The sequence below is a fragment of the Centropristis striata genome, chromosome 13, assembly GCF_030273125.1.
Source record: "Centropristis striata isolate RG_2023a ecotype Rhode Island chromosome 13, C.striata_1.0, whole genome shotgun sequence".
Classification (NCBI taxonomy): domain Eukaryota; kingdom Metazoa; phylum Chordata; class Actinopteri; order Perciformes; family Serranidae; genus Centropristis; species Centropristis striata.
The window spans coordinates 4,879,188-4,894,117 of record NC_081529.1 but is presented as its reverse complement, the minus strand read 5'-3'; positions in this window follow the sequence as shown (position 1 = coordinate 4,894,117).

The following is a 14,930-nucleotide window of genomic DNA, read 5'->3' as shown; positions in this document are numbered from 1 at the left end:
AAATTTTATATATACATTTTATATAATGTTATATAGATATAAAAAAGGAAGTTTAACGGTTTGGTCTCATAACTTTGACCCTTTCACTGTATTTTCACTTAATGACAGTTTATTTCAACGTTTTGTTCAGTAAAAATGTCTTGTTCAGCGTTTGGTTGGACTAACAGACACTCCAAGGAGTCGCTGTTCATGTTTCAGTGGTCTGTAACGTACATTTTGTTTTTGTTTTTTGCTAGCCAAAACTTACATCCCAGTTAATGCTCCAGTTAATGCTAACATGAATTAGCAGCAGCTTCTCTCAGTCAGGTTGAGGTGTAGAGAGGCTGTAGTCAGTGATCAGATCCCTCTCGCTCCTCCACAGTCCAGATATGGTCTGCTCCCCGTATCGGAAACAAGATGGCGACGAGTGTAACGCTGATTGATGCTTCCAACGGGCCACAAACCAACAGGTGACATCACGGTGACTACGTCCATTATTTATATACAGTATATGGGCTTGTGTCATCAGGAGAGACAGCAATATAGAGCTGAGTGTCATCAGCGTTAATAATTGATGGCATGTCCACAAATGACAGCATAATCATACTTACATAAATGCATTTACACACATTTCGGCACACACACACACACACACACACACACACACACACACACACACACACACACACAGATTAATCAGGAACTTTCTACGTAGTTAAAAACAAACAAATGAAGTGATCAGGAAACCAGCTGGCCCAGATTCTTTCTTTTTCTTTATGCATTTGTGTATAAATCTGTTAATGTGTTTTATTTATATATGAATAAAACAAGATTACATTTGGTTATGAAGTGTTTAAAGGGGTCATCCCCTGTTCCCTCAGGCCTACATTCCCACAGCACAGGGATCGACCTCCACTAATGCACATAACATGTTGTGAGGGTTAGTGTAGGGTTAGCCCCATGAGGGAACACACACGCTCCCATGTTAAATCAATGAGTTAAATCTGTTTCAGGCTACTGAATGGTGACGTGATGTATGAACTCACATGTGAAAAAAACACTTATTCGTCCTGCTGACTTTCATCATTTCAGCTAACATTTGAACCCCCCCCCCTTCTTACAAATTGCCGTAGTTGTCGCTCTGTATCAGCTTCTGTCTCTGGCTCCCTCGTCTCTTTCCCTCAGCCTCAGAGTGTGACACAGTGTTGACACTGGATGGTTTGAGACAGACAGACGTGAGATGAGATGAAAGTCAGATGTGATGAAAGCCGATCGAGCCAACAGCAAACTCATTTACCAACCGGTCCCTGGACTCCTCTGAAGACCTCCTTTTATTGACGTTTCCAGCAGTGTGACGTGTAACAAAAGTGTAATTTTTAAAAGCCAGGTCATTGGTCAGTATTTGTCTAATGAATTCAAACTACATTGTACAAAATGTTAAGCTCAGTTGTTGTGGGTGTTTCTATGTTGCGCACTTGTTTGTGTGTTGATTTCTGTCTTTCGGCTTTTTAAGTGAAAAGTTCACGGATGGTGTTTCCGTCAGGTGTCCATCATCACCTTGTTGCCTCAGAGCTGACATGTGGCTGTCAGCTGAAATTGGATTCAGACACTTCAATGGAAGTTTAAATGGACTGAAAGATGCTAATGCATTTTTAATTACAGAATGTTTCACCGTTTATGTTTTACTTTCAGCTAGACATTATTCATAACTGTTTCTTCATTACCTTTAGCTATTTTAATCGTTATTCATTGCAATTTATACTGCCCTGCAAAGTCTAACTGCAGTAATTACATTTTTGGTCGATATTAAGTTATAACTAAAAATGAACTCCTTGATGTCTGTTTTATCTTGTGACAAAGTTTTAGATTTCAATTTTGCTTTATTTCAGAGAAATAATAACTACAAAATCCAACTCAAAACCAAAGCAGACCTCAGTAAGTTCACTTTCCACCGTCTGCTTTGACTGTGACACAGTGTAGCCTTGTATTTCTTTATTGTGTTGAATAGTGAAGACAAAAATAATAGAAATTATAAGTTTATTTGGTAGGGAAATTATTATCTAGATACTGATTAGGTTAAAAGTGAGATTAAAGACTAAACTATAACATTACTTTACAATATTAAGTCTAAAATACACAAATCTTTGAATAGAATTGTTAAACACGTAAATACTCTTATAACAAAATCAATTTGGAAATGTTTATTCACTGAAAAAAAAAGAGAGAGAGAAAAGCTGAAAGAAGACAGAAACAGCAATGCAAAACCAGAGTGCACTAACTACATTTTTGGGGTCAAAGGTCAAATAAATCGTCATGATTTTTTTGCATAAAATGACACCATCAATACATGAAGAAATAAGACATTTGGCTGGCCAGTTAAAAATGTTAAAAAAACTTTAAATCAGTTTTTCTCAGATTTACCCTTTGCGTAGTTACTGCAGTTAGGCTTTGTAGGGCATTATAGGTCTCCATAGGAACGAGTTCTTAAACCAGGAAGTAAGTTAGCATTTTAGCTTAATAGATATTCACATTTTTTGTACGACAAAAAATACGTTACCACTCGGGATTTTTAAGTTTTTACGTGTCCTTAAAAAGGTGGTTGCTAACAAGTGGCTAAATGAGACTACAGTGGTTGTCCGGGAACATTATATGTCATCATGGAGGACATACATCACACTAACCCTAACCCTTAATCTCTGTTTGAAGTAACAATAAGACAAGAGGTCTCTGTATAGGTTTAATCTTTGGGTGAAGGCAAAGAATAGGTTAATCAACTATTTATTAGGCTTTGGTTTCACAAGCTTGTAAAAAACGCTGGTTAGCTTGTCGAAGAGTCTTAAGCATAACGGTAATGGCGTTTCATTCATGTGACCAAGGTGCAGTTAGCTATAGCATAACGTTAGCTTTTTACTTCTCTTGACTGCATTTAATGCTTCAAACAAAAAACGTGGTGTTCATTTGTGAAGATTATCCTGCTGAACAAAATATGTAAGCAACAGAAACGAGTGTTTGCCACAGAGCTTATTTTCTGCAATTGTCCAAAATCCAATGCAAAACTCCCAAAGGTTAATTCGCAATAGACTCCATCAATGCTACTACTGGGTTGGCTTGTAATCTTATTTGGCTTTGAATCTGGCTTGCTGCTCTTCTGTGTGGAGTTTGCATGTTTTTCCTGTGTCAACGTGGGTCCTCCGGCTTCCAGCCACAGTCCAAAAACATACAGTTTAGGATTAATTTGTTGCTCTAAATTGCTTGTAGGAGTGAATGAGAGCTTGACTGGTTGTCTGTCTCCATGTGCCAACCCTGTGATAGTCTGGCGACTTGTCCGGGGTGTACTACGCCTTGCGGCTAATGCCAGCTGGGATCGGCTCCAGCCCCCCGTGACCCGAGTCAGATAAGTGGTTAATTAGAATGAATAAATGATTGAATAAATGAATAATACTACTAGACTTCCAGCCATTCTATTCCATCTTCACCTGCTTATCTATTACTTTTAGCTAATAATTTTGACCATCTTAGTGCTTCAACCATTTATGTATTACTTTCAGCTAGACATTATTCATAACCATTTGTCCATTCATTATCCATTACAACCTATTTGAACTGTTTATTCATTAGTTTTAATTTACTATTCAATCTGTTTATCCATTATTAGCTTAATCTAACAGTTTGGACTGTTTTGTTACATCAACTGCTAACTTGCTAGCTCATTTTACACTCTGTTGAAAAATGTAATGTTCATATGTTACAGATGGCATATATGTGGATGCACTAGCTATATATTTCAATCAAATCATGATTACAGAAGTTGAGCTACAATCTTTTCACTTACCCTCGTCCTACAACTCTCATGTTGCTCCTGAATGCCTGGTTGGGAATTACTAGTTTGTAGTGTCTTCAGCATTGATCTTGAAAGCATTTCATGGGAAATCAATGCTGGATTAATAATTGTTGAATCACAGCAGCAGATTATTCCAGTGCAACTGATTTAATTTAACTCAGATTGTCCGATCTCTCCAAAGACATGAACAGTTTAACATCAAAATACTTGATCCCCGGCTGCTGTACTGTTCCTTTAGCAAGAAGAAGAGCAGGGTGGTTTTGGCATCAACATCAGTTCAAGGTACAAACTGCCCCACCATCTTTGCAGTGAAATTGATCAAGCATTTCACATCGTCCGGGAGGCCATTATGGCTCCTTATTTTCTTATGTGCTTCCTCAGCCTTTTTAGTGTGAGCTGGAGTGTTTCACTGCAGCAAGGAGGAGAAAAAAAAACAGTCTTGTTGTCTCGTTTTGCCAGATGGAAAGACACACACACACACACACACACACACACACACACACACACACACTCAGAGTCAGAGCAGGGGTTTCTGCACCAGTGAATGGTTTCAGTGAGCAGACACATGATGTGTGTGTAACATGTTTGTTCTGTAAAGCAGAAATAAATTTGGGACAGTGTGTGAATGTGTGTTATGTGTGTGTTTATCTCAGAGTGCGAGAGAGAGAGAGAAAGAGTCCTAGATTGACAAAGAGAGTGAGAGCGAGTTTTCACGTCATGCTGAAAATTTAACACCTGTTTCTTTTTCTGTCCTCTGGTGTCCAGACCTTCATATCATCTCTCTGCCTTGCTTTCGTGTGTTTACGGTGCTCTTTGCCTCTGTCACGTCATAGCTCAGGCACATCCAGAGTCAGAGCACTCCTGGTCATTCCTCACAATCCTCAGCCGCACTAAAGTGCAGCTGAAGATCCAGAAGTGAATGGGGCTTTGTTGTTCGTGCCTAAAAGGCCTTGCAAAAACCAGCCGCCAGAATAAATGTTGGCACAGTTTCTGCAAGCCACAGATACTTTGAATCTTGGGGTATTGAATCTCATTCTATCTGTTCTCATTAGTCGTGTTTCCACTAGGGGGAAAAGTGGCCACTGGGAAAGTCTCAGGCCACACCCTCTCAAAAGTCCCCTCACTCTGCGTGTCTCCACTACAAGTTAGCCCCCAGAGGGAAGACTCCGGAGGTGACATATGATTTTGGAGCCGTCGCATAATCGCATAGCGACAGTTTCAACCATGACATCACATACGCAACGGATTAAACACGGGAGACTCAACATGTGTCCGCCGTCGCTAACTCTGCACAACGTCAGCAGCTGATCATAAAGAAAGCAGCATGGCTAATTAAGCACAGCATCTCCGCTTATCATAAACATAGTGATCTTGAATTAACCGGCATCGCCAACTGTGCACAGAGTGTCCGTTTGCTTGTTGTAAACAAACAGAGATAGCTAAGTGAACACCTCCTGTAGCAGCAGCACATGCACACTGTACTGCTACAGAGCTAACTGTTGGCCTATTAGCAATTTGCAGACTGGACGCTAAGGGGTTACATTCCCTCTGGCTCTGCAGCTGGGAGAGACTGCTGCAGGAGGACTGTGCCGCTTCGACTCACTCTTACTCCGCCGACCGCCCCGGCTCGTTAAGAAGAGTAAGAAGGAGTCTCCAAAAGTCTGCAATAACGTCAGAAAAAGTCGCTGGATTTGTCTCCAGTCGCTTTCTTGAAAAATAGTCGCTATGGGGGTCTGAAAAGTCGATAAATATAGCAACAAAGTCGCCAAGTTGGCAACACTGCTTCGCAGGCTTTTGTAGAGTACTATGTCACATCCAGCTTAGCGATTGATTCAATCAGTAACCGGGCTTTTTTCACGGGAGAAAAAAGGCCCTGCTTTTCGACAGGGACGAAAAAGTCCCAACAAAAGTCAGCTCCGGGTGGTAGTGGAAACAGCCCTATTATATACTCATAAAGCACTGGGTACATACATGGAAGGGTGCCGCAAAACAGTTAACATCAATATATCAGAGGTTTGCAGAAACATATAACTGGGCAGTCCTTGCAGTGCAGTCTATAAAACAATGCAAAGTATAACAGACTAACAGACTTTTTAAATAATGTCTTTTTACTTCTTTAATCCCAGTTATAATTGCTTGTTTTCTCCCTTACATCCAGTCTTAATTCATGCCATCAGATTAATCATTTAGTGTGTTTCATTATCTGTGCTTTGGAAAGTTTTTTAGGAGTTATTAGAACGTGAACATTTTCTGTCATTTTACGTCCCTCCAAGCTATAAGCACTAAACTTTTTTGATTGTAGCACTGCTCTATCACACATTATCAAGGCATGGTCCCAAGGTGCACAAACACCTTAGAAAACAACAGTTGTACTTTGCATGTCTTACTCCAGCTTGAAAAGTCAGTGATGTAGGAATTCAAGCTTTTTCTTGTAGACCTCACTGGATAAAAGCTTCTGCAAAACAACTGAAATATAAATGAAGAATAAAATGCAAAGGGAAATTAGGGAAAGCAGGAAAAAAGGGAACTCTTCCATTTCACTTCCCAAATTTGACTAATTTGGATGTTTTCCTCTGCTGCTTAAGTGTACTGTTACATCACCATGTGAAGTACAGTGTGCTTAATCCACTGTGCTCTTTAAAAAACCCAGTTTGGATTTGCCTCTGTTCTGGAGGAAAAATAGCTGTGGAAATGCAAACACATTTCTCACGGTTTTAGTAGCTGCACGGATGTCTTGTTTGGATTGTCACAACATCTTTCCATAGATCTAATGTGACTTATTTGTCAAGCAATAAAAACAAGAGGATCGTGATGTTGAAACTGTTGGATTCATCCCGGCATTCAGCCGTTTATAATTCCTCTAGATGTACAGCAGATTTGGTGAATCAGCAGAAATTATGAATTAAGTCTGAGATTTTGAGTGGGTTACAGTAGCTTTGCACATATTTAATGACTGATATATAGCTTTGAAAACCCATATTGCACACTATGTTTGACCCATGTGTTCTCTTACCAACCAGGTCAACAGTATAAAATGTAAACTACACACTGTAATAAATTATTCTGTAGTAATTTCATTTTACTTAATATATTTGATAAAATGTATTAAATATAAATGCGTCCTTGATTTTGAGGCAGTTGTTTAAGTAACTTTAATATAAAAATGTTTGGGATAGAATCTACTCATTTTGATCACATCAAATATAATCTTTATGTGTATGTAATTCTAAATCAAGAGAATTTTGAATGAATCCAACACAATAGAACGTAACTTCCTGTTAAGTTGTTATCAACTCAACTTGTAACGTAGTTAGATTTAGTTAATAATCTTGCGTGCAATCTGTTGCCTCAATTTTATTGAGTAGCTATTGTTTATCTTTTTTTACAGTGCAGATAATGTTTTTGATCTGGTGCCGCCATGTCCTGTTGGTCCGATGGAAGTGATTTTTCTCTGACCCTATCCAAGTGTTTTTTTCTCCTAAGCCTAACCATTCCTAAACCACAGTTTTATTACATAATTATTTTTTAAGAAGCACATCAACAGTCACTGTATAAGTCATGTATTTTCTGACAAATGTGCCCTCTGAAGCATATATCATAAGTGTCTGACCAGTAAAGGTGGGAATCAGCAGAGGCCCCACGATACGATTTTATCCCAATATTTGCGTCACAATACGATATTATTGCGATTTTAAGCATTTTGCGATATGGTGAGTATTGTGAGTATTAAAATATACTGCAGTTTAGCTGCATTTGTGTCCACAAAATTAAATTCTATCAAGAATTATTTTGTCAAATAAGAGAAAATTCTCAGTCTATTCAACTCTCATAGTCTTTTTATTTCTCCACAATGAGAGTCAAACCCACAGACTGACCAACAAAATCTTCTGTCAAATTTAACTTAACTGATATCAAACATGTATGGATGACAACAACTGCAAACTTTTTTCTCAAATTTTGCTCCAACTTTAAGCTTTATTGATCTGATTTTGTTCATAAATGAAACATAAAAAATAGCCTAACTTTGCAGCTTTATTTCAACAGCTCCCCGACATGATGTCCTGATGCTAGTTTCATATGATACCAGTATCACCAGTATAGTCCTAAAAGTGAGCCTGCTACAGCTTATAGCTTCAGGCATGAAGCAATATAATATTGCTACGCAAAATATCCCGATACTATGCTGTATCATATTTCCCCCCACTTCTATTGACCAGTCTCCTCTGCAACGGGTTCTCATCCACTTTTCACTGGTGTCACCTTTTGACGCACTGGGTAGCCTAGTTTGATGCTACATGATCACATTTAATTAATTAATCACATGGTTAACATTGTGAATTGAAGCAAAACTACAAAATGACTTGATTAAATTTAGGAACAGAAGAAGTTTGCTATTTAATAAGAGCATGACTGGGACATGAACTGTGGTCCTCCCTGACCTTCTCCCTACATGGAGTTTTATGCTGAATATACTCGCTAATGAAAATCTAAAATAGTTTGTCATCTGTTTGACTACAGCAAATAATCTGCATGAATCTATTCACAACACAGGATTTAACGTTGCAGCCCTTTTTCCTGAAATCCAATGTGAGCATTCTAACAGGCTGCACAATATTTACCCCTTTGCTAATCTCAGTTTTAAATGGTTGAGTTTGTAAGTGTTGTTGTATGACACTGGGGTTATCCTTCCATCGCAGATGTTTCATTTAATTAGGCTCGCAACACCTCCAGAAGGCTCAACAGTCATCTGCTGTCCCAGAGCTGGCCCCCTGCACACACTGAGCAGAAACATAAAGCTACAGTCACCTCCACTGCTCTGTGGTGACTGCAGGCTTACACCTTATAGATAATTCAAATACACCTCAAGTGGTATTGACCCTTTTTAGTTTGCTAAAATACGTTTTGCTGCTGCACCTGTCCACAGCAGTACAATCCTTAGCTGCTGCATTTGCACTCCGGCCTGCCATCTACTGTATATGGATAAGTCCCTCATAAAACCCATAGAGAGTATGTAAATAATGGACGTAGTCACCGTGACGTCACCCATTGCTTTGTGGACTGCCGGTTGGAAGCATCAAGTTCAGCGTTACATTCATCGCCATCTTGTGTCGCCATCTTGTTTCCGATATGGGGAGCAGACCATATATGGACTGTTGAGAAGAGAGAGGGATCTGATCAATGACTACACACCTGCTAATTCATGTTAGCTTTAACTGGGATGTTAATTTTGGCTATCAAAAAACAAAATGTATGTTACTTACCTCAGAAAACTGAACAGCGACTCCTTGGAGTGTCTGTTAATAGTTAGTTAATCAGTTAAGTGAAAATACAGTGAAAGGGTCAAAGTTATGAGACCAAACAGGTAAACGTCCTTTTTTATATCTATATAACGTTATATATAACTTTGTTGACACATTGCCGTGGATACACATTGTTCTGCTTCTCTCCTGATGATGGCTCGCCTTGTTAGTGACCTGTCAATCAAAGGTAGCCCCGCCCCAAATCATATGATTCGTTATCTTCTATTTTCTTCTAAATGGGGCCCTTATTTGAACTATTAACATCAAATTGTCTTGAAGAAGATTTTTTACTAGTGATTGAAACTATAGTGTTGTCCTAAAAAAAGTGAGGTAATAAATCAAGTGAGAAGTTTTCAGATTTTGCATTGAAATGAATGGACAGATTTTTTTTGTTAGCACCCCCTTCTAGAATTGATACAATCCCACAAATTCCACACTTTAACATGACTGCTTATTCATTCCGAATTAATTACTCTTTTATGGGCATGTGCAACTGGAAATAATGTGACATGCTCTGTCCCACACGTGACAAAAAAAAAAAAAATCAATGAATTACTTCCATGAAAATGACATTACCTGACCCCCTCCAGTAAAAGTTATCCTGTTCCGACAGGGCTAATGGCTTCACTTTCAATTGCACTAATCCACCAGCGGGCTCATGAATTAGAAAAGGGACAGACGTCTCTGAAAGAAAAGTGAGTTTGGCAGAATATTGCACTCTTGAACCTTTTGAAGCCAACTGAATCCCAAACGGAACAGCTGTATCTCTCCTCTTTTGCTCGAGGCAGCAATCCACTCCTCTTCATCAGGCAGCAGGGTGGAATGTTTTCATCCGATGGGTTTTTTGGTTCAAGTCAGTCCCATGAGTGCAAACATCTGCTCCGCTGAAGTGTCCTTGAGCAAGACACTGCACCCCTACCAGCTTCATGGATGGATGCTGTTGTGCAGCTGAGCCACTCTGACCTATCTGTGCAGAGAGATCAATATTGGATCATAATATTCATCATTATTTATGAGGGTTCATTGAGGTTCATGTCCCTGCTGTGGCCTTTGCCCTGTCAGAGATTGATGGAGGATATGCATTTGTTACCAGAGGTCATACACTTTCTAGTGGCCATCAAATGCAGCTGTTCTCTGTAGGCGCCCCATCTGCAAATCATATTTATGTGTTCCTAATTTCCTTCTCCGGCTAAATGCCCACAGTATGTTTACATCGCTTGAAAACATTTAGTGACAACATAAAAGACCACACATTTTTATGTGGCAACATGTGGTTTTTGATTTCAAGCAAGTTTGCTTTTGTTGCAGTGAACTGCTCCCTTTGGTGAATTTTAAAACCAAGTTGTCCACAGGAAGAAAAAAAATCAATACTGAGCACTTGGCGACATCTCTTGCGCACTAGTGTGAATAGATAACGAGTTGTGTTCCCTGTACATTACATTTTCTGGCACAGTAAGCTGTTTTGAATAGAAGTGTCAACTAAATGGTCCAGCAAGTTTCCGTCCGGGCTTCGTTATCAACGAGAATACAGCTGCATGAAGCAGAATGAAACGCAACGAGCATTAAGCATTTTAAATCGGCTGCAACCTTTTTCCAAAAATGTAAAGTGTTTACTGGTTTGAGGAGTGGAGGGGTGAGGGAGAGCAGGGTGCAGTACCACAGTTTAAGCAGTAGATGGCAGTTTGTGTCACTGTTTCTTTGAAGAGGAGGAGGGAAGCACTGCAGTGAGGGAGGAAAGAGTGACTACAGTGCATCAGAGGGGGGACAAAAAAAGCCCTTTGAATCTTGAGTCCCCAACGGAGCAGAAATACTGGCATGGTCAAAATCAAAAGGCTTTTTCAAGGTCGGCTGCCCAACCAGACTGATTGATAGTAAATAAAAAGCAAGTTTCTATGTGTGAGTTTTTGAAGGAGGGAGAATCAGTGAAAGACAAATATAGTCATCTAGACAGACAAACAGCCCGACAGGCAAACGGCTCATCAGCCAAACAAGCAAGAGACAGACAAATCAACAGCGTAGCATCCGGTGGGACGGGGTACCGAGTCAACCTGCCAGTCGGGTAGATAGACACAGGGACGACAGAAAGATAAAAACTGCAGGATAGTGGGAAGCATTTAGCTTTTCTACATCTCCAGGGTGAGGACTGTCTTACTAGGTACAGATTCATGCAGCCTTTCTCAAGTGTCTCAGACATTTAGCACAAATGATGCATGAATTAAAGCTGCACTAATCAATATTTTTTATATAACCAGTGGGTAAAATGACTGTGTGATGTGAAAGGTGTTGCTACTATAGTTACCAACCAACAGAGCATTTTGAGCTGATTTTCATCCTCTTTCAGCTAATTGTTTTGGGCTCTTGCTAACTGCACAGCGGCTGCTTAATATAAACAACCGGCATGCCAACTGTACACAAAGTGTCCGCCACTGATCGTAAATTAACCAGCGTCACCAAATGAAATCATATCAAATCAAACAAATCAAACCTTGTAGCGCACTTTACGTCCGATCGGAAACAGTGCAATGCCACAACACGCCCTGCGTAAATAATGATAATTTGAAAAATGAATTCAAAAATCAAGGATGCACATCATCGTGCCATGCACAAGCCACAAATGAAATCTTAGGTCAGTCTGACTAACGTTCAGCGAGATATGCCCAAGACACACACACACACACACACACACATACACACACACACACATAAGTCAGTGCTGCATTTCCACCGTGATCTGCTGCACCCAAATGGTCAAATAAAAAGTGCATCTTTAAAGGGTCATTGCTGTGATTTAGAATTGAATGTCCCTAAAGTTGGGGGACACACAATAAACAAAATAAATAAAGGAGAAAAAGCAGAAACAGTCTAACTTTTAGTCCATAATATGGCTAAATGAGTGTTAAATGCTGAATCCCGCAATTCCCATAATGCAACTGGAAAGCATCTTTTATAAGGATCCATCTTCATCCTAAATGCTTAACATTTTTAACCCCAGTTTGTAATAAAAGCTTTTTTATAAACAAATCCCTCAAGCTAATCTGAGTTAACCCTGATGACATCACAGTGACATCATCAGGGTCATTTTAAAGACCACTCCAGAGCCACAGGGGACATCATATACTTGTTTAAACTGAGCTGAGTAGGAGTTTAACAGCAAAGTAGCTTGTCAGCAGATCTAAAGAAATCACATTTTGAAGCGTGACTCTTGTTACCTTGCACAATGGCTTGACTGACCACATGATCCTCACATGGTGGAATAAAAACCAAACAGTCTGAATTCTGTACTTCAGGCCATGGAGCAACTGCAATATAGCGTGTGTGTGTTCTCTCCTTTCTTTACAGCCTAGTTTCCTCCATCTAGGTCACATCATGTACAGTGCCTCACCCATAACCTCCGTCTGCTGCAGAACGTGTGTGTAAGAATAGTATTTAGGTGGGTGCATGGTACAAGCTGCGTTCACAGTGACCACCTATTTATACTCACTGTCCTGTCCCCGAAAAAAAAGGCATGATACCTGCTCCACAGCCCTCCCTCTTTCCTCGTTCCCTCCTTCCCATCTGCCCTGACTTTCCTTTTATCTGCACTGCATTTATTCTCCTGTCCTTCATTCTATCACACATTTTATGAGAAGCTATGTGTTTCACTGAGAGTTAGAAATAAGATACAGAGAAAGCAGAAATTGGAGAAAAAGTTTGAGATGCACTGAACATGAAATTAAAAGTGACCCCATCCAGTTTACTGTGGAGACAAATTTCTCGGTATGGATGTTTTTTCTGCTGGGAGAGCTGGATGTCTTGTTGTTTGCTTCAGGTTCTATTTCTCCATCTCTCATTCTTACACCAACCTTTCTCTTTGTTTCTCTATTTTACTCTCAAGTGTGTTAATCCATCTCTCTATCTTTCCACATAATCTCTATATCAGTGTCAGAACTCTCTTCAGCTGTTTGTGATAAATCCATCGCTCTTCTTCGATTTCAGATGTGGTGAGGCGAGCTGGAGCCCTGCGTCTCATGCATTAAACACACCAATCAGTGCTCCCTCAGGGCTTGGGGATGATCTTCTATTGGGCCATGGAGACAATAATGTTTAAACATTAGCTAGTGGCTGTCGATCATGCATGTGATTGAATGTACCGAGCCAAATAGCTTGGTAGAAGAAAATGAACGTGTGCAGGTTGAGGCTTTGTGTATGCCTGGCAAATCTCGATGCCAAAAACTGTCTTTTTATGTTTGCAGACTTCCTAACTCTTCCCGGTTGAAGGCTGTAACTGAAGCAATAAGCTATTTTATTTTCAAGGATATGCACTCTCCATAATAGTGTTGCAAATGCTGGATTTAGACAAATGTTGTTTGTGTTGATCCTAACAGCGGCGCACAATCCCCAGGTGGCAGCATTTCAGAAAAAAAAACTGGGTAAAATGTATCTCTCGGGACAAGCCAAAACAGTTCCCTGTGGATCGCTGTACATTGTTTGCTCTCTGACTGAATGTAGGCCATACGTTTTGGGGCATTTTGTTCTTGAAATAAAAAGCATGCACTTGTTTTTCTCGGTCGCAGCCTTTCATAATGCCTTTAATTTGTGTATAATCAAAAATCGAAGCAAATAGTATTGGTTCATCTGAGCACGACACGCCTAGTCACAGAATTACATTCTGAGTCTAGATTTGTTGGCATGATAATGTACGCTCTGCTTCTGATTTTGATAGGTCCCATATGGCTTGGAGCCAGCACGGGAATCATTACTGTAATAGATATTAAGCCAAAGAAAGTATTAAAGAAGGTACTAATTTAATCAAGATAACCATCTCTTAAATCACTAATTCAAAGGGGACATATTATGAAAAACTCTTTCCTTTTTTGTGTGCTTGTGCTCATACATCTGGATATCTGGAGTGCCTACCAATCGAATCACTATGAAATAAGACAGTTTTTGTTGCCTTCCTAGGTCAGGGAACATGTGATTTAAAAAGCCTCTCATCTCAGTATCTCTACTCACGGCTTCAGAACTACTTTGTGACCTCCAAGTCCTCCAACCCCTGTGACCACTTAGGTAGTTTGTTCCTACCCTTTAATGCGACCCAAAGGAGTGATTCATAAATTATCCTCATATCTACGTAAAGGTCAAACTTTTAAACATGCCTCTAATGTTGTCAAAAGGTCACAGTTTTGTTCGGTTGAGGCAATAAATCTACTTGGTTAAATTTAGGAAATAAAAATACAGACATGGTTAGGCTGACAAAAGGATAATTTGGCTTAAAAGAACTGCCATACATGAGGTAGTTATGGTAGTTACTTAGGTGACATAATAATAATAATATATTATTTTATCATGTTATTATTATTGTTATTATGATATATTATATACTGTACTATTATTATATACTCTCTAGTCACAATAACATTATTGCCATCATATCATCAGTACAATTGCCATCATCTTGCCACTGTAGCTTACCTACCAACTTATCTTCTTTTTAACTTCTTAAGTGTCCTTGTTCTATTCTGTGTTTTTTTCTATTGTTGTTTTATTTATTGTATCTCAGTATTTTGTTCTATTGTATTTTATTGTACTTAAATACCGGACTGCTGTGACATCTATCTATCTATCTATCTATCTATCTATCTATCTATCTATCTATCTATCTATCTATCTATCTATCTATCTATCTATCTATCTATCTATCTATCTATCTATCTATCTATCTATCTATCTATCTATCTATCTATCTATCTATCTATCTATCTATCATATGTTTGACCCATCCCTACTAAGCGGACCTTGTTGTTCTTTATACTCCATATCTTCACTTCCGC